We start from the raw sequence: 23253 nt of genomic DNA on the forward strand, positions 1-23253 counted from the left end.
TCCCCATGCTGTCCCAGTCTAGTTAGAGTTTGGAAGGTCCTTGTGCTTGCGTTCAGGCAGGGTATGGAGTGTGTAAATGTGGATGAGTGCCTGTGCCCTTTAGAGGAGGGCTCCTTCTCCAGTATTGTTACCTCACGGCCTTCTTCTCGGCCTCGGTTTACTGCACGACTTTGCTAACTGATTCCCTGCTTCAGCCTCAGCCCCATCCTGTTCTAGCCAGATTGATTACTCCAGAACACAAGGATGCCCGTGTCCTTCCTGTGCCTCAGTCCTTCAGTGGTTCTCCGCTCAACTCAGGACAAGATTAAAGCCGAATGCAACGCAAGGGCTACCTCTTGAACTTAACAGCCCTCCCCGTTTCCTCTCACTTAGGCGGTCCTGGCAGCCTGAACCACTCTCCTCCCACAATCGCCACTCTCCTGCCCTCGTGGCCTCAGTCTACACTGTCTTCCCCTCCACCAGATGATACCTTTTCACCTGTGCAGGGATCAGTCTTGTTCATCACTGTAAGGGACCCATGTGGGATTGCCGAGTGAGGTGGGGGCCGGCTCTTCCCGAGGCGACCGCCAGGGGGCGGCAGGAGCGGCTCCAGATGACAGCAGGAGGCCGCGAGTGTGGGAGGGAGGAGGGACGGAGCGAGCGGGAACCCGGGCTCTCCAGATCGCAAACTCGGAGCCAGAGCTCTCCGCGCGCCTAAGCCGCTGGCCGCCCGCGTAGCCCGACAAGGCACCCGGACGCAGCGGAGTCCGTGCAGGGCGGGCGCGGGGCGGCGGCGGCCGTCCATGCGGCGGCGCTCGGGGCTGCTCGGCGCCGGGAACCACGCGGGCGCGAGGCGAGGCGGCCGCTCCGGGACGCGGCCCGCCAGGTGAGCAGAGTCCGCCGCGCGCCCCGCGCTCCCTGCGCGGCCCGCCTCTCGGGCTCCGGCTGGACGGCAGGCGGGCAGGCGGGCGCGGGGCGCGCGGCGGGGCGCAGTGGGTGTGTCCGGGGCGCCGCGGGGCTGCGCCGGCACGGGGCTCTGGGGCCCCAGCGCGCGCGCCTGGTCCGTGCCGACGGCTGCGCCTCCTTGTCTCCTTCACGTCCCCTTCTGGGGTCTTGCCTCTGGCCTGGCCTCAGTACTCAGCACCGGCCCCCAACTCTGAAGTCCTAGGGACTTTCGATCTCGTCCGTCCCCGCGGCGGGGCCCCGCGTCCCCTGGGGCTGGGTCTGAGGGAGACTGGAGAGACCACAACCAGTCCGTGCATCCCCCTCCAGCCTCGCCACCGTCCTGCCTGGGGCCAGGGATAGGTGGTAGAGTCTCGCTCGGCGCTCTTCGATCCCCAGCCAGGGGCCTCGGCCACGCAGTTTTCTGGAAAGCCGTGTGTCTCTCTCAGCTAAGTCTCTGCAGCCCAGCGCCTCTGGGAGCCGGAGTGGATGGATTATTTCTACCAACTCCAGACACTTCTCCAACTGCAGCGCACGTACCTGCAGCCTCTTGGCGCGCTTACAGAGTTAACTTTTGCAGAACTAGCTCACCTTGGAGATTTAGCGATCTGGAAGTTAATTTTTTTCTTAGAAATAGCATCAGCCCTGACTTGGGAAGGGAATTTCGGGGGCGTTCTGAGGCCATAACAGCTTAGTCAGTACCTGGAATTTGTGGGTCTGGTGAGTTTTCTAAGCAGTCCTCACCTAGCACCACACCCCCAGCCACCACTACCTCTTATTGAAAGTGAGTGCTTGCGTCTCTTCCTGCCTGCCTGGCGACCCCCACCGCGCAGCGCTTTGCCCCTCTTGCAGGCAGTTAAGTGAAATTCTGAAGGCTTGAGTCTGGATAGCTGAAGCAATCATTCAGCGCCTGTTGGAAGTTGGAATAAGAGAAATAGAGACCCCAGAAGAGTCTAAGGAGTCATCTTGTCCAGCCCTCATTTTACAGCGGAAGGCACCCAGGCACAGAAAAGCCTAATGGTTTTCAAAGGTCACACAGCTGTTACAACCTGCTTGTGTCTTCTACTTAGTTGATATAGGTGATGGCATTGTTGGGCTTGATAGGATCTTACTGGATTTAAGTATACAAAGAAGCAAACATTTTTAAAACGTGGTTTAAATACAGTACTAGTCAATTCCTATAGATTTTTGTTGGCAGTTTAGTTGAATTCCTTTAGAAAACAAAATTCTGGGCTTTGAATTAAAGCAAGGAAGCAGATGGGAGTCCTGGGACTTTCCTATAAACTGTTGCATGGCTGGAGGAGGGATTTCCCAGAGGTCCCGGCCTGGGAAATGAGTGTGGGTGATTAGAATACTGGAGCCCTACTGAATGAGCAACTGGGTTGGCCTCTTGTGGGGAGGGCTGGCAAGTTGGGCTCACATGGTCTTCCCCATGCCCAGCACTGGGCAGGGCAGCAGGTTGGTCTTATCTTCATTTCGGTCTCCCCTGCCAGGTTTCTAACTGGTTGTTAGGGGGGGAAAAATGTGGCCCAGCATTTGGGAGCAAAAGAAGGGTTGGAGAGTTTGACCTGGAATTCTTTCGCCTAGAAATGCTTGTTGGGATTATAATCATTTATCCTGGAGTGAGGCCCCTGGGTGGTACAAATGGTTTGCACTCAAGTACTAACCTAAAGGTTGGGAGTTCGAACCCACCCATGGGCACCATGGAAGGCCTGAGATTCTGCTTCCATCAAGATTACACCTAAGAAAACCCTGTGGAGCACTTGCACTCTGTAACACATGGGGGCGCCGTGAATTGGAATCTGCTGGACAGCAATGGGCTTTTTTTTTAATCCTAGAGAGAGAGGCTGAGTATTGCTCCTCTCCTTCTTGGTTCCCCATAGTTCTCTCCGTGTCATCACTTTTCTCCAGTTGCTGGGAACTCAATTTTTGGGTACCCCCAACTTTTGCATCTCTCCTCCCTGTATTTATAGTTCATTCATCACAAAGTCACTTGCACATTCTTGTGTGATATCTCAGGGAATTCTTTTCTTGTCTCCAGCTCCTCTGCCCCCACCTTAAACCATGTCCGAAGTACAGTAATAAGCCCGCACCTTGACTCCCTGACACAGGTTGCTTGCTTCATTTTAATCCATCGTCTTACATGCTGACGGATTAATATTCCTAAAATTCTGATTTCATCACATCATTCCTCTCAAGGAATCACAATGACTCCCTGGTATTCCATTCTATTTAATTTTGTCCCACAGATATTTTTGACCATCTGCTGTGTGCCAGGGAGTGTTATTATTGAACAAGATGACATCCCTGCCCTCAAAAAGTTGGTAGGTAAATGAGATGGTAAATAACCATCTGGGAGAAAAATAAGAAATAACCACGAGACAGTACAGGAGGGAGGTGCAGAATATCAAGGAGACAGGAACCAAGGAGACATTTATTCTGCTTGGAAGGGGCTAGGAAAGTCACAGCTGGGCTAGGGAAGTTACAGAGCTGGGCTCTGAAGCTCAAAGAGGAGTTCAAGGAAATGAGAAAGGTGGGAGGAAGGCAGGTGGACAGGGAGAAGAGCTTGAACACAGATCCAGAGATGTGAAAGTACTGGAAAGCACATGGCTGGGTCAAGGTCATTCTTCATCTGGACTCTTAAAACTGTAATTGACCCTACTTCATTGATCCAAGAACAGCCCAACTCTTCCTTGCCTGAGACCCTTCACTGTACTCAGCCTGTCTCTTTATGGTCTGGTTGTTCCCCCTCCCCATCCCCCCAGCTCAGAAATGCAGGTTTCCCCTCTTCTCTACCATTCCAGATTTTGCAGAAAGGGTGCCCTAGCCCTTCTAGCACACACCCACCTCCGTTGTCTTCTCTGAACTCTGGTCTCAGGTGCTGGCTTGCCTTTCTGTGCTAACCGTAGAGTGAGCCTGACCATGCGCAGTGGGCAGGCCTCATCTCCCTAGCCACGCTGAGGTTTCTCCAGGGCAGCCACCTTGGCTTCTCCTCCTTGGGCCTCCCCCAGCTCCTGTAGTAAGGTGCTGGGCATGTTAAAAAAAAAAAAACGTTAAAGGGACCATCATATCTGAAAACGTGAGGTGATTGGGTGTGGCCTCTCATCCACTTGTCCCTTCTCTCTCCTCTCTTTTCTCAACTTGCATATGTGCAGATGTATTTCTCAAAGGTCCTCTCTGGGAAAATAATGGGTTAGTAATGTTTATGCCTGGGACTTACAATGACCTAGACTCAGAGACTGGAAAAGGGGGAGGCTCAGTGCGAAGCCCTGCCTTTAGGCTGCTTTGCTTGACCCCTTTCAGGACCTCCCCTTTTCATCACTCCTCCCTGCAGGACCTGTGTGCTGATGCTGGGACCCCCCCCCGACTCCCCCTGTTCTGGGACTATGCCCCCCTCCTCTCCTTTGTACCCTTCAAAACTCACTTCTTCTGTGCCCATGGCCCAGCTGGCCTGTTAAACGCATGGGCGTCACGATTAGTGAGCCTGCTCTGTGCCACGCTTGGTCCTGTTGGTTGTCGTTTCTCATTTAATCCGCCACCTTCCTGAGAAATAGGCATCGTTATCTGCATTTTACAAAGAAGAAAACAAAGGCTTACTGCGGTTAAGCAACTTGCCTGAAGTCAACAGCTTAGGTTTTGAACCTAAGTCTTAGAACCCCAACCTCTAAGTCTGGTGCTTTTTCCACTATACCATTATTCCCTGAAAGGATTGTCTTTGGGGCATCAGAATCAGAATTACCCTTAGGATCTTGTAAAAAAAATACAGATTCCAGGGTGGAGGCAGGGCCTGGGAACTGGAATTGTGCATGGGCTGCCTCAGGCGATTCTTCTGCAGGCTGAGCTGGGGGCCACTGCCCTGGGCCGCCCTTCAAATGAGGTTCCAGTAACAAATGGAGAGTTAACAAGCCACCTACTTTATCCCAGGTCAGAAAACCAAACCCCTTGCCGTCGAGCCGATTCTGACTCATAGTGACCCTATAGGACAAAGTAGAACTGCCCCATAGGGTTTCCAAGGAGAGGCTGGTGGATTTGAACTGCCAACCTTTTGGTTGGCAGCCAAACTCTTAACCACTGCCCCACCAGCGCCCCCAGTTAGCACCTTCCTTATAACACAGACCTTGACCTTGAGGAGTAGTGGAGAGCTGTGGCCCAGGCCAGGAGGAATGTTCCCTTTTGGTCAAAGAAGTCTTTAGTTCATTCCTTAAAGGATTCCCATACCCGAAGGCGTGTAAACCTAGCCCCCACTGGGCTTACCATGAATTCCTTTCTGGGCCAGAGCAAATACTGAGGGAGAAAAAATCAGGTAGGCTGATTCAGGGAGCCCCAAGTTGCCAGGGGAGTCCCTGGGTGGTGAAAATGGTTAACATGCTTGGCTGCTAACCAAAAGATTGGAGGTGTGAGTCTACCCAGAGGCACCTTGGAAGAAAGGCCTGGAGATCTAATTTCAACAAATCGGCCATTGAAAACTCTATGGAGCACAGTTCTACTGTGACTCATGTGGGGTCACTGTGAGTCAGAATCACCATGAGTTGGCGTCAACTCTTGGGCAACTGGTTTGGTTAGGTTGTTAGAAGTAAGAGATGGGTTGGGACGCCCAAATTAGGGCTGGACCTGCCATCCTTGCCACTCCTTCCCTCCAGGCATGCAGACGTGAGTCTCCTTCCCCACAGTGAGGCCTGGCCGTTGACAGGTCTCATGCATCCACAAGCCTTTGTTTTGCTCTCCTCCCCCTCCCAGCGTCAGTTTCCCCATCTATAACAAGAGGATAACCAAAGCCTGGAGGGCTGGTGTGGGGCCATTACTCTAGTATCTGAATGTTACCCAAAGGTCTGGTATGTAGTAGGTGCTCAATGTTAGTTCTTATCCCATTTCTCTTGTTCATTCTGTACCTGAGCAGTGATTGGCAGGCAGTTGGTGCTCAGTGTATGTATTATGGGAAAAAAAAATAGCCCCCCTCAAGTCCAGGAGGTTTGCGTCTTTATATTCAGACCCAGCAAATGAAGACCGCCAGGTGTGCAGTAATTATAAGAAGACATTATCTACTCTGCACCCCCTCTTCTCTCCACTCCCCTTCTCTAACTTTTAGATTCCCCCAAAGAAGAACCTGAGAAGCCGTCTGGCAGCAGCTTCCTTTACTGGTGATTAGTTGCCCTGGGAGAGTGGTCTCTTTCTGTTTGTCTCTTTTCCTGTTTACCAATTTTTAAAAAAAAATGGAATGTTCTGTGCCCACTGTCTTCTTCAATCGTTTAAGTGGCACACCCGGCCGGATTCGTCCTCAGCCCCTCTGCTCTCGGGTGTGGTCCCCAGGGCAGTGAGCCAGGCTTGTGCTGCGGTGTCTTGTCCCAGGAGGGTGGTTCTGGGCAGTGGGTGGGTCTGCCCCACCCTCCTGTCTGCCTGGCGGGCCGCTCGCGGGCTGGCCAGCAGCGAGGGCCGAGGTAATGAGTGATTAATGGGAACCCCATCTAATCTCCCGCCAGGGGAAATGAAGGGCCAGCTATGGGCTCGGGGCTCGTCGTGACCTGCTCCAGGTGGGTTCGGAATGCACCCAGCGCAGGATGGGGATTAAGGCTTGAAAGATGAGAGGAAATGAGAAGTTAACCCTTTAGGCCATGGCCTCCTGAGCCCCAGCAGGGAAATCATCTGCCCGCATCTGATGAAAGCGGAGCTTGGCCTTTGATTTATGGCTGGATGCAGTTACGTAAGCACTGTGGAGGGCAGGGGCACAGACCGAGTCTTTGACTTCCACATTTTTCTGGGAGTCATAGTCAGCTGGGTTCTTGGGCTAAGGAGAGAGAAGAGGATTAATTTCCTATGAAAATGGATAAACAGACTTCTTTCTGGGAGGCTGCTCCTTCTTGGAAACCTTCGGATCCATCAGCAAGTTACAAATTTGTGGTTGCCAAACATACTCTTCCCCCCCGGAAATGCTTGCAATTTCAAAGAAGATACATGAGTGCGCCTGGCATTGGCTATGCACCATCCCAGCAGGAGACTCCGCCTCCTTCCTGGGTCAGGTGCCACCGTGGTACAATGGGTAAGAGAGCCCAACTCTGGGACCAGGCTCCCCGAGTTCAAGCCTTGGCTCCACCAAAGTGAGAGACCTTGAGCAAGTGACTTAACCTCTTCTGCTGCAGTTTTTCCGTCTGTGCAACGGGGGTAATACTAATACATTCCCCGGGTGAAATTCGTGAGAATGTAAAATGCTTAGAACAGTCTCAGGGAATGTTAGCCATCACTTGCTCTCACCTATCGTCCAAGCCCCAAGGGTATAAGCAGCTTCTGCTCCAGGGCTCGCAGGTTTGCTTGGAGTTACTTGATGACTTACTCGTTGATTGATCTCACTTCTTTGACCCCTGACCCTTACATGCCTTGAATTCTGGGTGCCTATTCACCGCCCCCCCTTTGCTACTGCCTCCCTGGCCTCCAGCTGCCCTTTTGATTACACTAACCTGCCCCTTGCCCCCACTTCCATGCTTGGAGCCAGTCTCTGGTGGGCAGGGTCTGCCTGGCCTTTTTGGGGCACAGGCCAGATCTGCACCGGCCCCGCCTGTTGTTAGCCTTGCTGTCACCTGACAGCCCCAAGCAAAGTGGCGGAGTGTAGAGGAGACAGCTGCCAGGAGAGCAAAATTAGGAGCTCTGGAGACAGGCTGATCTGTACGCAACCCCCAGCTCTGCCCCTTTTCTAGTTTCTCTGAGCTCCCATTGCTTCATCCTTGATTGGGGACTAATAATAGCAACACTAATGGTTGATAAGGAGACCTGGTGGTGCAAGGGTTGAACACGTGACTGCTAAACAGAAGGTTGGCTGTTTGAACCCACCCAGTGACTCCATGGGAAAAAGACCTGACGATCTGTTCCCATAAAGATTATAACCTAGAAAACTTAAAAACTGGAGCAGTTCTACTTTGTCACATGGGGTTGTTACAAGTCAAAAATGACTCGAGGGTACCTAACAACACAAGGACAGCGGTTGGTCGATAGGAAGATCAAAGTGGACATGAGGCCCCTTTGATACTTTGCAGGAGGGGGTGGGGGCTCTTGCTGGTTATCAGGTGAACCCCGGGGGGAGAGCTGTGTCTTCAAGTTTTAAACTCTCATTACAGGGTGTAGCCTCTCACTCTTCTTAGTGTCTTTTCCAGGACAAACAAGTACCTAGTGTCTGCTTGACTTTAGTGATGTTTTGGTTGAGACCCAGGATTTCATTCTGCTTGAAGTTCAAAGGATCTTCTGGCCAGGTGGAGGAAGGAGCTACCATTTACAAAGCTCCAGGTCAGATACTGGGATTTACCTGCATTAACTTATTTAATCCTCACAACAATCCATGTCAGCTAGACATTATTACTGCTATTCTACGGCCTAGAAAAATGAAGCCGTAGAAACAGAGAGGTTAAGGAACTTGCCCAGGCTCACACAGCAAGTAGGTATCTAAGTGATGTTTGAATTTCAAGTCATCTGACTCTGAAACAGGTGCTCTGAGAAACTAAGAGACCAGTTACTGTCTCACTAAGGAAAAGCCTATTGTAAATCACTTAAAATTTTTTTTTAATTGAGATTTAGTTCACGCACCATAAAATTTGCTTTTTAAAGGCGTATAGTCCAAGTTGTGTAACCGTCACCACTATCTAATTCCAGAACATTTTCATCACCTGGAAAGAAACACCATACCCGTTAGAAGAGCCACTCCCTATTCTCCGCCCCCTAACACCCTGGAAACCGCTCATCTACTTTCTGCCGCTGTAGATTGGCCTGTTCTGGACATTTCCTATAAACGGAACCGCACAGGATGTGTTTGGCTCCTCTCACTCAGCTTACTGTTTTCAGGGTTCATCCATGGTGAAGCATGTATCAGTACCTCATTCCTTTTCATGGTTGCATAACCCACTTTTAAAATAAAAAGAATGACTTTATTTTGCTTAGAGAGAAAAGGTGGAGTAATAATCTCAGAACAAGTTCAGCATGAAGGGGTGCTCTTCCCTCCCCCCCCCTCCCCACCGTGGGTAAATGTGAAAGAACTGTAACTAGGGGCAGGCACATGTTTTCAGGTAGAGTGAGTACCCTGGCCTGAGTTTGGGGGCAGGGAAGGTGAGAGGACTGGCTGGGTTTTCCTGTGACTGGGAATAGCGGTGATGACCGGCTTCTTTCCTCCCGACACCTTTTTGGTGTCCAGGCTGCCTTGGTGAGCTGCCCTTGGCTTAGGCCATTGGCAAGGCCAATTGGGCTAAGTCCTGGAGAGGTGGTGTTGGTGCAATAATACTTCCACCTGGGAGAAATGGACCAAAGGGGTTTGTAGCATTCTTGCTACAGCCTCAGGGACCCCTGGGTGGCACAGGTGGTTAACGTGCACCACTGCTAACACAGTCCACCCAGGGGCACCTTGGAAGAAAGGTCTGGCAATCTACTTCTGGAAAGTCCGCCACTGAAAACCCTATGGAGCACAGTTCTGCTCTGACACACATGGGGTTGCTCAGAGTCACAGTTGACTCAGTGGCAACTGGTTTGGTAGAAATCTTTAGCCTACCACAGCCTACTACATCTCTTTAACTCCAGGTAGACCCCAGTGTCAAGCATTGCATCCTATGATAGCACTGTGGATGTATTTTTAAGTTTCTAAATCAAATATTTATTCTTTTTTCTGCTTATAAAAGTAAGGCATATTTATTGTAGAAAACGCAGAAGAACACAAAGTGGGAAAACAAAAATCATCAATGATTCTCCCAGCCAGAGATGACTGTTATTTTTAATGTGTCTCCTTCTACTCTTGTTTTCTATACATACATCTATATATACACACACACGTTGTTTTATAAAATTGGGATCAAACTGAATATAAGACTATGCTCACCACTTTTATTCACATGACAATACATTGTAATATTTTTCCATTGTACTAAATATTCTTCCAAACGTGATTTTAAAATGACAACAGAGCATTTTTTAGTAGTATCGTCTGTTTAAACAGTCCTCTATTTTTGGGTATGTTGGTTGTTTTCCTTTTCAATATTACACATAAACAAATTGACTTGATGGTTTGGTTTATTCATGAATAGTGCTATTTCTGGGACACGGGATATAGACACTTTAAAGGTATTTAACGTTGTTGTAGTTGTCAGGTGCCGTCAAGTTGGTTCCAACTCATAGCGACCCTATGTACAGCAGACAGCAGAAGGAAACACTTCCTGGCCCTGCGCCATCCTTACAGTTGTTGCTATGTTTGAGCCCATTGTTGCAGCCACTGTGTCAATTCATTTCATTGAGGGTCTTCCCCTTTTTTGCTGACCCTCTACCTTAGGAAGCATGATGTCCTTCTCCAGGGACTGGTCCTTCCTGATAACATGTATAAAGTATGTGAGACTGCCATCCTCGCTTCCAAGGAGCATTCTGGTTGTACTTTTTCCAAGACAAGGTATTTGGTACATATAGTCAAATTGGCCTTCCAGAAAGACTATCATTTATACTCCCACAATCCTACTATTTTTTGAGTTTTACCATACATGTAACTTTACAAAAAATATAGATCTTACTATATCTATGTATAGATAGATACCACATGTATGCATTGCATACCGACTGCTTATGTTATTCTGTGTTCTCCTTAATATATATCTATATTTTAATTTAAGCATGTGCATATTTTTTTCACCTAATGTGATTTCATGTAAACAGTTCCCAGCCTTGACCTAGTCAGCATTCCTGTTTTCAAGCATAACGATGATTCCATCAGTTTGCTCCGCCAGGGTTTTCTTAAGCATTCCCCTTCTGTTGTGGGTCTAGGTTGTTTCTAGTTTTCCCAGAAAAGTAGCCCTACCGAAGTGATTGTTAAATTTGCCATTGTTTCTTTCCTTCTGATCTTATTGCCAGGTTCCATTTTGGAAATTCTGTTCCCGGCCATGTGATTACCACATCAGAAGCAGGAGTGTCTAATGTTGCTAGAGGAACATTCTCTAGGAAAAACGCACCAGGCAGGGCCCAGGTGAGAAGACTGAGAAACAGAATGGGTCCTGGCTTTTTGCCTCTCCTTTCCTTTCCTCAGGCTCAGATTGGAGAAATCCAACATCTTACTCCTAGCAAGGGATGTCAGAGTCACTGCAAGGGTTTGGACTCTCTGAGTTTACACAGGTCCCTTGAAGCGGAGGCAACCACTGAGATTGTGCTAACACATTTTAGTGGTCTGTGTGGTTATTGCCCTGCATTCATCATTCATTCATTCATCCCGTGCTTTCTAAACCCCACTTATGCATCAGGTAGTAGTAGCACCGTGTGTTGTGAAGTGTGTGAATTTGAGTCCTGGCTCTGCCACTTTCTGCCTGTGTGGCTTAACCTCTTTGAGCCACAGTTTCTCCATTGGTGGAATGGAATAATAATCTTTGTACCTGTCCCAGGGCTTAGAGGAGACAGCATACATATGTGTGTGTTCACCCCCACAGTGAGATGAAGGGTTACTATGTGCTCGGAACTGGAACTTCAGTCCATCTTAAAGATAAAAAAGATGGGGCTCCTGCCTTGGAGGGGCACTTATATCCTTGGAGGGAAAGGCAGAGAAGATGTCCGATGTGATAAACCTTATGCAATAAGGGCCTTGATGTCCCCAGAAGAGGGACATCAGCCTCAGATTGATGGTGCTTCAGAAGACTTAAGGAGGTGGGCATCCCGACAGGAAGAAAGAATGTGTGGGAGGAAGGAGACAGGAGGTAGAAGCCTGTTGTGTTTTATGGGAGGCCTGCATTCTTGAAGACCTCACAGAATCCAGATCGTGCACAATTCAGACTATTTTTTTCCCCATAGAATAAATGTAAAGACTGTGCGTGCTCAGTAAACTCTCAGAAAGCACATTTTTGCTTTAATGCCGCCTTTCGTGTTGTCAGCTTTATCTGTAACATTGCGCAGCAGGCTCACCCGTAGATGGCCCGCGCTGTATCTCATGATGGCTATTTGGCTTTCTCAGTAGCGTCCTAGCACACCTACCTTCAGGAACTAGCTGCTGGTGGTGGTTGTTATCATGATCATCTTGCGTGTTTTTGTCTGGCACCAGCACTAACATTTGATAGACTGTCTAGATCAGGGAGGGGTCAGCAAACTTTTTCCATAAAGAGCCAGATTGTAAATATTTTTGGCTTTGCAAGCTATGTGGCCTCTGTTCCAACTCTGTGCCTTTGAAACAGGAAAGCAGCCATAGACAATACATAAATGAATGGACATGGCTGTGGTCCAATAAAACTTTATTTATGGGCACTGCAATTTGAATTTCATGTAATTTTCATGAAATGTTCTTCTTCTTTTGATTTTTAGTGAACTATTTAAAAATGTAACAAAAACTGGCAGTGGGTTAGACTTGGCCCAAGGATCAGAGTCACTGACCCCTGGTCTAGATGACTAATAACATTAAAAAAATTTTTTTTTTTTTTAATTTTAAGAAGAGTGAAAGATAAAGTCTCCCAATAGTCACCAGAGTCACTCATGGAAGTTCTAGCGCTCATAAAGAAAAAAAAAAAATAGCTTAATTCACAAGTTTTATCAAAAGATTGTGGATATTTATCAGGCTGGATGATGTCAATGTGGACAAATACTTAAACATAATTTATCATTCTTTAAGTTGTTAATCTAATGAATTAAAAAAAATTAAGGTGCATTATTTCAAAATTTGTGCATCATTACTTAATTATTAATTAACACTGTTATGGTCTAAGTGTCTTAGTCCTGCTGTAACAAATACCACAAGTGAGTGGCTCTAATTGAAGAACAGAAATTTATTTTCTCACAGTTTAGAAGGCTAGAAGTCAGAATTCAGGGCAGTGGCTCTAGGGGAAAGCTATCTCTCTCTGTCAGCTCTGGGGGAAGATCTTTGTCTCTTTTCAGCTCTGTTCCTGGATTCCTTGGTGATCTTCATATGGCCTGGTGTCTGTCTCCCTCCATCTCTGCTTCCTTGCTTCTCTGCCTAATTTGTTCTTTTTATAGCTCACAAGTGATTGGCTTAAAACACACCCTACACTAATACTGCCATGAAGAATACCCTATTCCCGAATGGGATTTCATCCACAGGTATTGGGGTTAGGATTTACAATACATATTTTGGGGGGACACAATTCAATCCATAACAGGTATATCATTCAATTTCATGATTCAGGGGGTATACTATAAAACTGTTGACTATAGTATACTGCCCTGGGGTGCAGTAGCTCTGCCTGGCTCCCCGCAATCTGATGGCCTAAGGTTAGTAAGGCATTTAGAACTTGCTTCTAGCTGGAGTTTTTACTGTCAAAGCCCTAGGAGGGCATGGGAGGAGACCCGGGGCTTGTGTCTGGCTCATGGTGGATGCTTGAATCAAACTTTGTTCCTCTCTTCCTTTTCCTTTCCTCCCCACTCAAAAGTTCTGTGTATTTGGTCAGCTCCAAAACACGCTGAGCTTCTTTGAAATTGTTTCTTTGGTTCTTTCCACATGCAATAAAGTCACTAACCTTTTAAAATGGAAACAAAAACAAGGGCTGTTAGAAAGCAGTTTCCTCTCCTGGGCCACCAGCTTTCGATTGCCGGAGAATAAGCAGCACTGTGCTGAGACCGCTAGCCGGGGGTGGGGGCCAGATGAGAGGCCCTGGGTCCAAGGAAGACGCCTCCAGCTGGGTGCAGACCCAGCGCTCCAGCCAGGAGGGGGATGCCTGGCCTGCTCTGAGTTCCACAGCTCCTGAGTGTATCTTGGTTTGCAGGGATTCCAACGGTAAGAAAGCCAGGACCCTCTCCAGATTGAAGACCACCAGCCCCGAAGGTGACTGTGACGCTGTGGTTCTTGGCTCACAAATGTGCTCTTGCTGTGTGTGTGTTGGACGGAAGGCCTGTCTTGAGTAGACGTATGTTTGTGTTGTTTAGGGGGTGATGGCCCACAACCATGTGTGCTTTCTGACCTGGGGTCCGGCAGGACGTGAGGGAGGCAAGCGCTTCTTCTGGCCAATGAGTTTTTCATTGTTGTGTTGGGTGGGGGCTGGCATTCTTTCAATGCATTTGGCACTCTTTGGTTCGTAGGCAAGTGGGCTTGGAGCCAAGGATGCTGGTGTCTGGTCCTGACTTCGCCACTAATTTGCTGTTCGACGCTAGCATCCATTCCTGTCTCTGGGTTACCAGTTCTTCATTCCTGAATGAATGGCGATAGGCCAGATCATTTTGGAAGGCTCATTTAAGTTGAACTTTCTATGATCCTAAGTAAGCCAGCCATTTAGTTTGTTGTTAGGTACCTTTGAGTCGTTTTCTGTAATTTTTATGGAAGCAGATTGCCAGGTCTTTGTCCCGCAGAACCACTGGGTGTGTTCGAACCGCCAGCCTTTCAGTTAGCAGGCAAGCGCTTAACTGTTTATGCCACCAGGACTCCTTTAATAACAAGGACAAATAGACATTGTACTAATGCTGTACTTCAAATAGCAGCATTGAAGTATTTGGGATGTACTTTATGAGAAACATACATTTAAATGTCTGGTTACAGAAGTCATGAGTCATTTGACTTGTGGGCAGGACTGTCCAAAGTGGTAGTAATTGTTCATTGCTGTAGACCTGTTCTTCAACCCTGTACATCGTGTGTTTATGTGCTGGGCTTTGATGAGGTGTGAACACAGGGAACTTATGTGCGTAGTGATTGGACGCCACGGAAAGTGGTGTATGGGAGTATGTTGTTGCTACGTGCTATCGAGTCCATTCTGAGTATAGCATATGCGGGAAGTACTCCAGTCCAGAGCGTGTGGGGTTCTTTCTGGTTGCACTCTAGAAGATGGGTAGATTGCGGATCCTTGGAGGAGATGAGGGTATAGGTAAAGGGGGTCAGGTGGAAGGGAGTGTAGTGCTTTTCAGGAATAGGGCAGGGAGGCAGGAATGACTGGAGAAGAAGAGGTGTGTTGAAGAGTTGGCAGGACAGGAGTGAGATGGGAGAGAGAGGAGCCAGGTTACAGAAAGCTCTGACATTAGGATGAGGTAGTGCTCACTCTCAGTGGGAATACCCTCTTTCCTGAGCTGCCTGTGACCCTCAGGCTGGAAAGCCAGACAACAGACTCTAAGAAGCAGAACGGACCTTGAAAACATCTGCTTTGATCCTGTGTTTTCACAGGAGCCAGTTTACCCAGGGGCAAGTTAGTGGCAGAGTTGGTCTAAGAACTCAGGTGTCTTGCTTTACCATCCAAAGTTGCTGAAGAAGCTGAAGGAAAACCTCACCACCAGACCTCCTGGCCCTGGAAAGGACTTCCTGCCTGACTGGGAATGAAATAACACAAATGTAGTTGGGTTTCAGGTAGGCTAACGTTTTCAATGATCGTTTGCTATTTTGGTCACGTTGTTGTTCTTAGTTGCCATCGAGTTGATTCCCACTCATGGCGATACCAGGTGTTACTGAGTAGAACTGCTCCATAGGGGTTTCTTGGCTGTAATCTTAATGGAAGCAGACCGCCAGGCCTTTTCTTCCACAGTACCACTGGGTGGGTTTGAACTGACAACCTTTAGGTTAGCAGTCTCGCACAAACTGTTTGTGCCACCTAGGGACCTTATTAAGCACCTTCAGAATGTCTTTATGTCAGACACTGGAATCTTCTGTGTTTGAGACCCTGAATTAGGAGCCATGAACGTCCAAGTTAAATAAAATGTGCGGAACTCTGAACCCAACCAATAAAACAAATTCGCAGCCTTTTCAGATACCCATGGTTGTTGTTGTTGGCTGCCGTCCAGCTGGCCCCAACTCGTGGCAACCCCACGCAAAACTGTGTGAAATGCTGCCTGCAGGCTTGTTGCAGGTCAGACCTATGTGATCCATAGGGCTTTCGTTGCAGATTTTTAGAAGTAGATCACCAGGCCTTTCTTCCTTGTCTGTCTTGGTCTGGAAGCTACACTGAAACCTGTTTGGTATCATAGCAACACGCAACCCTTCAATGATACATGGGCGGTAGCTACATGTGAGGGGCATGGACCAGGGATCGAAGTTGGGTCTCTTGCATGGAAGGTGAGAATTCTACCAGTGAATCACCATTGCCTCCTGAGTTGGGGGTGGGAGTAGGGCAATTGAAAATACAGGAAAGAAGCCTGAATGAGCGGGTAGGTTTTGAGATGATGGGTTTTTGAGACCTCAGCATGAGATAATAATCAGAGAAGTCAGAATGTCGGTGCTTATCTGGAGAATGCAGTGTGTTAGTGGGAGCTGTATTAGAGCTGGCATTTTTCCTAGTCCTGGCTTGGGTCACAGAGAGAGCCAACAAAGCAGATAGAAGAGATAGAGAAAGAGCAGACTAGGGTGGCATCACAGCCGTGGGTGATGGAATTCAAGAAGGAGGGTATGGTGGTGACTTTATTCTTGCTGAACCCAGTTGCCTTTTTTGGTCCTCTTTGGCCTCTAGTTGACCTTGACTTCAATGTCTTGCCTCTTTTGGTTTCCTTGAAAATATTTCCTAATTCACATGATAATAGTCTGTTTTGCACTGTCATAATCTTTTAATCACTGCACCCGATTTTACAGTACCTTTTTTTTTAATACTGGCTCATCACAGGATTATGTCAAGGAAGTAAGACTAATTTGCTGGGTTTCTGCTTTCTTTTGTAAGGCTACACGCAACATTTCAACATACATTGCACAGCAGCGATTGCAACAAATCACTGGGTAGATTTCTATCATGTAAAAAAGTACTGACATAACTCAAACGTCAGTGCAGCAGCCCCGAGAGCAAAGCAGGAAAAGGCAAATCCTTCCCCCTGATGTTCAGAAGCACCAAGGGCAGAACGTGTGGCTGGCTGATTTATGGTGGCCGAGGCACACCGAGCCAGAATGAGGTCTGCAGGGGCACGTGCATGGGGGCACTGAGAGAATATCCTGAACCCAAGGCCAAAGCTATTTCGGGGCAGGACGGGGCAGAGCACGGCTTCACGCACAGCCTCTTCCCCGGCTAGAGCCCAGGCTGCAGCCTGCGTGCAGTGCACCACGTAAACGTGAACGTAGCAATTCTCCTGGAAATGTATGTTTGATGCGGTATGGCAGGAGACCTGAGAGGCGTTCTAAGAAAATCCGTGAAGTCCCTGGGTGGTGCAGACGGTTCACGTGCTTGGCTACTAACTGAAAGATTGGAGGTTGGAGTCCACCAGAGGTGCCTCAGAAGAAAGGCCTGGGGGATCTACTTCTGAAAAATCGGCCATTGAAAACCTTATGAAGCACAGTTCTACCCTGACACACAGGGGGTCACCATGAATTGGAGTCAATTTGGTAGCACTTTTTTTTTTTCTATTTTACTTTAGATGAAGGTTTACAGAGCAAACTAGTTCTCATTAAAGAGTTAGTACACATATTATTTTGTGACAATTGTTACCAACCCCATGACATGTCAACACTCTCCCTTCTCAACCTTGGGTTCCCTATTACCAGCTTCCCTGCCCCCTCCTGCCTTCTAGTCCTTGCCCCTGGCCTGGTGGCACTGTTTTTTTTTTTTTAAGAAAACCCATGGCTCCAAAATTCAGGTGGGCTTGGGTTCAAATTATGCTGCTGCTATTACTAGCTGCTGTTTGAACCTGGGCGTATTTCTTCAGTACTCTCAGCCTCAGTTTTCTTCTCTGTAAAATGGGGATATTAATGATACCTCTATCATAGAGTCGTCTTGAGAATTAATTAAAATAATGACTTTAAAGTATTTAGCACAGCCTGTCACATATTATATACTTAATAAATGTTAATTTTTTAAATCCCTATTCTTAGTTTTGCCTGTATACCAGTTACCTTATTTCTTTGAGTATCAGTTTATTCATCTGTGAATCATGGTTATGAATCAACGAAATCAGGGAGTTGGATTAGAATCTCCCAGTTTTTTTGTGTGTGTATGTTTTGTGATTCTGTGATGAGATGTCACATCAGAAAAATTCAATTTAAAGACATCAAAGGAAAAGCTTATGTACATAAAAATTATAAGCAAAATTAAGACAAAAATAAAGTAGAAAAAAATTTCCAAATTTGACAAAAGGAAGGTTAACATCATTAATATAGAAAGAGCTCTTAAAAATCAGTTCAAAAAAAAAAAAAGAAAGATCGGTTCAAAACATTAGGAGCGCCAGAGAAAATGGGAAGAGATTGTAAATAATTCACAGAAAAGAGAGCATACATGGCTAATAAAAATGAAAAACTGTTCCAATTTTATTAATAATAAAAGGAGTGCATATTAAAAGGACTTATTTTTTGGTCTATTTTGACAATCACTGACTAGTTCACCAGAATGTTTCCCTTTTCCTCCTGGTCATATAGCTAGAACACATTTCCCAGATTCCTTTGCAGTTAGGTATGACCATATAACTGAGCTGCATAATGGAATATGAGTGGAATTGATTTACGTCACCCCTGTGCCGTAACTAGCTCAGTTCTTCATGCTGTTTCTTTTCCCTTGTTTGCCTGCTGGAAGGAAAGAATCCAGCCAAAGACTCCAAGCCAATGGTGGAGCCACTAGGTGGAAGGAGACAGGGTCCCTGGATGCCTGTGTGACTATGTGGAGCAGAGTGCTTCTGCCAACTCATATCAGACAGTGAATTGAGCAAAATTGTGTTAAGCCTTTGAGATTTTGGCGTGGTTTGTTGTAGCAGTTAGCTGGCCCTACTAATCACCTATCAAATTAGCAAATATTATAATAATGATAATGTTCAACATTGGGAAGTATGTGTATTTCATCCATTACTTGTAGGATTTTAGCTTGATACACTTTTTTTGAAAACAATCCATGTATATGAATGACCTTAAGTAGTCATAACTTTTGGCTTAGTGTCTCCATTTTTAGGACTCTGTCTAATGAACTAAGCAAAGAATCAGATGAAGACTTTTGAAGAAAGGTGTTTATCACAGAATCCAACAATAAGGTACATGTGAAAGCTGGGCAATGAAAAAGACAGACTGAAAAAGAATTGATGCACTTGAATTACCAGGTTGGCAAGAATATAGAATATACCATGTACTGCCAGAAGAATGAATAAGTCTGTCTTGGAAGAAGTGCAGCCAGAATGCTCCTTAGAAGCAAGAATGGTGAGACTTCGTCTCACGTACTTTGGATGTATTTTCGGGTGGGACCAGTCCCTGGGGAAGGACATCATGCTTGGCAAAGGTGAGGGTCAGCAAAAAAGAGGAAGACCCTCAATGAGATGGACTGATACAGTGACGGCAACAATTATGGGGATGGCGCAGGACCAGACGGAGTTGCCTTCTGTTGTACATAGGGTTGCTGTGAGTTGGAACCAAATCGACGGCACCTAAGAACAACAACAGTTGGATATCCATAGGATGAACTTGTATACAGTGATTAAAAATGTTTTTGAATATTATTAATGAAATGCTATGACTTAGAGTGAAAAATAGGGTACAAAACTGTATACATGATTCCACTTTTATAAAATAAAAATATTATATGTAAAATAGGCAAATAATAGCTATAAGCATTATGCATTGAAAAGACCAGAAAGAACACCAAAAAGTTTAATAGTGATTAAGTTGGATCGTGACATTATGAGTAATTACACTTTTCCTCTTTATATTTTTCTGTAGCTCCCAAACTTGATAAAGGTGTACTTTTGTAGATAGATTTTTTTCTAAAACATTATCCCATGGTTTATGTTCTACCCAGTCCTGAAGTTTCACCTGGACTATTTTGTGAATGAATGTGGTACTTGCTGTCTATGAGTCTTTTCTAGGGTTAGTGGGGAACATTGGTGGTTCAACGTTAGGATTCTTGCTCTCCATGTGGGAGACCTGCCCTTAATTCCTGGCCAATGCACCCACCCGTCTATCACAGCCACCACCCATCTATCATTAGAGGTTTGTGTGTTGGTATGATGCTGAACACATGTCAGCAGAGCTTCTAGACTAAGGAAGAAAGACCTAGGCTAGGTCTAGACTAGGAAGAAAGGCCTGATGATCTACTTAAAAGATCAGTCAGTGAAAACTCTATGATCACAGCAGTCTAGTCTACAACCAATCATGGGGATGGCAAAGGACCGAGCAGCATTGTGTCCCATTCATTGTGCGCGGGAGGCACCATGAGTTGGGGACTGCCTTGATGGCAACTAACAACAACAGTGGTGTGCTCTTCCTCGACACTCCTGTGTGTGCATGCAAATAGACAGAGGTACAGAGGTGCTCGCCAGGGCAGCAAGGGGCCATTTGTAGTGGCTTGAATCAGAAGGAAGGGAAGGTGGACCGTGAGGGTGCCTCAGCCTGAGCCAAAACTGCCTTTTGTCCCATGGCCACCTGCCTTTGGCCGAGTTGAATGGAGAATATATTTGGAATGAGATGGAGCATCACCCTGGAGAAGGTCTGGGCAGCACATCAGAAAGCTGCAGTTCCCATGCAGAGCTCAGCTGTGGTAGCCTGATCTTTTTTCCTTCAGTAAATACAACCCAGGGATTATAAACTGCTCTTGGCAGAGGATGCTGGGGAGAGGCTGAGTCTGAGTGGGGAGGAAGGCTAAAATCTGTCTCTAGGTGTCTTTGATTTCAAGGTAGGGATGCCTGCATCCCATCACAGCTGTTTGTATGTTGGAGGCTTTAGGAGTAGGGTAGAGAATGTGATCAATGGTGTTGATTTCAGAAACAATTTGCAGTTACTACAGAAAAGTAGTGAGGGCGATGGTGGTTTAGTGGTAGAATTCTTGCCTTCCATGCAAGAGACTTGGGTTCAATTCCCAGCCAACACACCTCATGCACAGTTACCACCCATCTGTCAGTGGTGGTTTGCGTGTTGCTATGATGCTGAACAGGTTTCAGTGGAGCTTCTAGACCAACACAGACTAGGAAGAAAGGCCTGGCGATCTACTTCCAAAAACCGGCCCTTGAAAATCCTATGGATCACAACGGTTCAGGTCTGGGCGGCACTGGTTCTGTGTGCCTGGGGTCTCTATGAGGCAGGAGCTGACTTGATGGCAGCTAACAGCATCACAGAAGAGTAAAGTTGCCGTTCAGATTCCAGGCTGGGTAACAGTGCCTTGAAGGGCAGCATGATCGTGCTTTGAAGAGAAGGCCTTCCAAATAAAGATGGCCCTTATTGCTATTGAATGTAAAGTTCTTTCCGTCATCATCCTGTGGGCCGGGTGCTGTTCTAGGCACTGTGTTGTTGTTGTTGTGTGCTGTCGAGTTGACTCCAACACATAGTGACCCTCTGTGACAGAGTAGAACTGCCCCATAGGGTTTTCTAGGCTGTAATCTTTATGGGAGCAGATCACCAGTTTTTTTTTCTCCTGCGGAGCTGATGGTGGGTTTGAACCACTGAACTTTCAGTTAGCAGCCGAACTCTTTTTTATTTTTTTTATTGTGCTTTAAGTGAAAGTTTACAAATCAAACCAGTCTCTCATACAAAAACTTGTACACACCTTGCTGCGTACTCCTAGCTGTTCTCCCCCTAATGAGACAGCGCCCTTCTCCTCTCCACCCTGTATTCCCTGTGTCTAATCAACCAGCTCCTGTCCCCCTCTGCCTTCTCATCTTGCCTCCAAACAGGAGCTGCCCACACAGCCTCATGTGTCTACTTGAGCCAAGAAGCTCCCTCCTCACCAGTATCATTTTCTGCCTCATAGTTCAGTCCAATCCCTGTCTGAAGAGTTGGCTTCGGGAATGGTTCCAGTCTTGGTGCAGCCGAACTCTTAGCCATTGTGCCAACAGGGTTCCTTGTTCTAGATACTACCAAAAAGTACTAGAAATATAAAAAGTAAGGCTTTGAAGGAGAGGTCCTTCACAATGATAATGCATCATAATGATGCATGTGACAATTGCCAGATTGGAGATGTGTAGGATATTCTACAGTGAGATTCACGGAGAAGTAAAAAAAAAAAAAAAATTAACCAGGTTGATCGAGAGCTGTAAATCAAATGACCAAGTAAATAATATCTGGGGAAGAGAAAGCACTCTCGCTCCAAATGCATTTTCCCTCTCTAGTCTGTGGTATCATGTCTTCCAAAATTGAAAAAGCAACTTTGTACAGAAGCAAGAACACATGGCTTGTTCCTTTTAAATATCTTGTCTGCCTGACATTTCTGCCCTTGAATGTTTTCCTCAGTTAACTGGGAAACAGTTTTTAGGACTGAAAACAAATATAAGCCACGTCCATGTTAATGATCACAAAAATGTAATCTGTATTGAAATCCTTAACTAACCTGTACTGATTACCTGATTTCTTTCTCTAGGCAAGGATGGAGAGCCAACCAAAACCCGTTGCCGTCAAGTTGACTCCGACTCATAGCGACCCTATAGGACAGAGTAGAATTACCCCCCATGGACTTTCCAAGGAGCGCCTGGTGGATTTGAACTGCTGATCTTTTGTTTAGCAGCCATAGCTCTTAACCACTATGCTGCCAGGGTTTCCAAGGATGGAGAAGCTAGGTGCTTTTCTAAATGGGTAATCAACCCAGCAGTACTAGGTTTTCTTGAAAGCTACAATAGGTCTTCTCCATGTCTTTTCAGGATTTTCAGCTTCTGTGGGTTTTCACATTGCTTTGGGCAAGCCAGCCGATCTGAAATATGGGGTTCAATGAGAAGAACTGAGTTCTGTGCCCGAATATGAATGTGACAGGAAAAAAGGGAAAAGACGGTAGCCGAGGGCGTGTGGGGGACATTTCTTTGGCTGTCATCAGCATAGCAGGAAGAGGCTGGAAGCGTGACCAGGCCTGGGGCTCCAGGGTCAGCTTCCCTGAATACCCTGGGACCTTGGGCAGGATTTCCTGAAAGGGCTGTGGCGATTGATGACTGCCACCAGAGGTCTTGGGAGGGTTGGACTCTTCATGAAGGCAGGGCTAACCTTCATTCTGGGTTGGCACCTTCATTCTACTCCTCCGGCCATCTGTCAGCATTTACTGTCAACAGGAATAGCATATAGAGAAACCAGACATAGGCCTTGCTTTCTATTAGAAACACATGCTATTCATTCCTTTCTTCATCCATTCATTTGTTCATCCGTTAATGCATCAAATTTTATTGCATGCTCCCTTTGTGCCAGGCAGTATGTCTTGTGACAGGACATTTGTAAAGATGAGTAAAACATATCCCCTGCCGTTGAGGAATGGAGGTGTTGGTGGTTCAGTTGTAGAATTCTTGCCTTCCGTGTGGGAGACCCAGATTTGATTCCTGATTGATACATCTCATATGCAGCCACCACCTGTCTGTCAGTGGAGGCTTGGGTGTTGCCATGATGCTGGACAGGTTTCAGCAGAGCTACTAGCCTAAGGAGCACAAGGAAGAAAGGCCTAGTGATCTATTTCCAAAAATCAGCCAGTGAAAACCCTACGGATTACAATGGTCCTGTCCACAACTGACCATGAGGCTGGTTCAGAGCCTGGCAGTGTTTCTGTTGTGCGTGGAGGGGCCAACTCTAGG

The 23253-nt window shown here is 46.8% G+C and overlaps 1 protein-coding gene across 3 annotated transcripts in view; it reads left to right on the forward strand.

The window, feature by feature from the left end:
• Positions 1-650: 650 nt before the first annotated feature.
• The window catches only part of THSD4 (thrombospondin type 1 domain containing 4), a 740188-nt gene continuing 717585 nt past the window's right edge, over positions 651-23253 (forward strand). For 2 of the 3 annotated variants that reach the window (XR_007519877.1, XM_049905584.1), the window contains exon 1: positions 651-865. The gene's annotated coding sequence lies outside the window, so the exon portion shown is untranslated. Of the gene's footprint in view, positions 866-10593; positions 10892-23253 lie in introns of those variants that run through there. The other variant, XM_049905586.1, reaches the window with a different exon arrangement.

The sequence above is a fragment of the Elephas maximus genome, chromosome 13 (assembly GCF_024166365.1).
Source record: "Elephas maximus indicus isolate mEleMax1 chromosome 13, mEleMax1 primary haplotype, whole genome shotgun sequence".
NCBI classification, from domain to species: Eukaryota; Metazoa; Chordata; class Mammalia; order Proboscidea; family Elephantidae; genus Elephas; species Elephas maximus.